Here is a 2,235-nt window from a genome sequence, read left to right on the forward strand (position 1 = left end):
ACCAGCTACAGTACCTTTTTAAAGACATGGAGAGTGGTGCGGAAATCGAGCATTTTCATTGCCCAAACCAGCAAACCTCAGCCGGCACAATGAAATATTTTTCAGACATTAGTGGGTTGGTAGCGGAAGCCTGGTTCACTCCATATGAAAATAAGTCAAGTGTCAGTTGTCAGACTGAAGTTGCACTCATCAGTGAAAAGAACATTCTACTAATGATCCATGAACTATATTCTCTTTTTTTGGCAGAAGTTAGTGGGACACAAACATCAGTTTTTCTTGCAAACAGCCCTCTCTCATGAAGCTTTCTGGAAACACTTATCCCTGAAACTCTGCTTCTTATAACCGTAGAAGGTCACGAAAGAGCTGATAGCAAATCTGTTACGCCTCACTATTCTCGTTTAAAAACCGATATTCATTGGCCGTTGTGTTTCTTGACCAAATTTGACTAGACCTTCACACAACAGATACGGAATTTTGATGTTAACTCCATAAACTGCTCACGACGCTGAGCGTTAAATTGAATTTTCTACAAACATGGATTTGAGACTGGCCTGCTTGAAGTCTTCTCACAATTCGCTACTTCATTCCGTCATTTAAAGGTTTGTGGTTGCTCATTACGTCGTCAAAATTTAAATTAAATGAATTAGCTAAGATTGCTGAAAAAAATGACAAAATGTGCGAGCGAGCGATGTGTAGGTTTTGCCATGCTCGCAGATTAAGTCTATTCATCTACAAGCATCACTCATACTCACGTAAATACATTATTTTAAAGAATCTAGCTTGCATGGCAAAATACACACTCTGAGAGAAATCTGTTGAAAAATTTCTGAGAAATGGAATATGCATGCTTTTTTTTCCTTAAATTGATTTCTCAGGAGCTATTCAACTGATTTCGCTCAAATTTTCTATTTCGTCATGTAAAATCGGATACTTTAAAAATATGCAAATAATTTTATGCTTTACAGTTCAAAGTATTTTCGCTTAGTATCAAATAAAATAATGAATATTTACTAAATTTCCTTTTCTGTATGAAATATTTTTTGGAGAAACGAATTTTATAATTAAGAGCAAAAATTGCACAATCCGCCTAAAAAATTCTCGAGACATCCGGCGAAATACGCAAAAAGTAAAATTAACATTAATGGGTCAAAACTTTGGACGGCTAACCTGAGCAAACTATTCGAACCATATGGGGTCAGAAATCCGAATCTATCAGCGAAAAGGTATGTTTCTGTGGAGAAATTACGTTTTTTATGTATGATTTTTTAAATTAAAATTTCGCCTGCACTAAATAATTTGTGTATTTAAAGTCACTCCCTTGAACCATTAATATTGACATCTAGAAAGTGAGGATCCGATCATTAGATCAAAATTTATTCGGGGTAGCTTTTTTTTTGGGGGGGGGGGGNTTTGGGGGGGGGGGTGCATAGTACAGCTTGTAGCTAGTTTAGTGGAGTTTTTCACTAGAATTTAAAGAAATCCATAATATTAATTATTAATTTATTCTAAGAACTTGCTTTATATTTTTGAATATATTTTTAATTTCTGCATGCTTTCACACAACCTAGGTACAACAGAGGTTGCTTTCATGCATAGGAAACCAGTTTTTCTCCATTTTATTCAATGAACAACGCTGCTCCTTTATAAAATTTAATTACATTTTTATCCCATGCGCAGTTTAAAGGACAAGTTTAAAGTTTCTTTAAATCGATTAAAGACTAAGGAAATGTCACAATTTTGCATTCAACTATTCCAAAAAGTCTGTGAAATTTCTGTTGGATTCAGCACCACACCGGAAAAATTGGAAACACATTCTATTGCACATCAACCACCGTCATTTACATTTCCACATTTAGGACAATTGTCCTGCCTTATGAGAAAATCATTAATATGAATTCGAAAAGTATCACAAGTATAATACAAAAATTTATGAAAATGAAAATATTTAGATCGCGATTGTTGGATAAAACTTCTCTATTAATTAATTGAAATTAAAGAATCTTCATAGCTCGCATTTATATACGTTTATATTTGGAAAATCAATTAGTATACTGAAAAGTGCACATTTCGTTTCGACTGTGTGCAATTAACAGAATTTTTAAAGAAGGTATCAAATTATTTTACAGTATATTATTTTACAGTATAAGCTTTTTGATTTTGCTTAAACTTTTAATTCAAGAAAAAAAAAGGCAGAAATTAATAACTAAAAATCGCAATGTTTTAAATATTTTTTTT

Source organism: Parasteatoda tepidariorum, chromosome 1 (assembly GCF_043381705.1).
Source record: "Parasteatoda tepidariorum isolate YZ-2023 chromosome 1, CAS_Ptep_4.0, whole genome shotgun sequence".
In the NCBI taxonomy this organism is placed as follows: domain Eukaryota; kingdom Metazoa; phylum Arthropoda; class Arachnida; order Araneae; family Theridiidae; genus Parasteatoda; species Parasteatoda tepidariorum.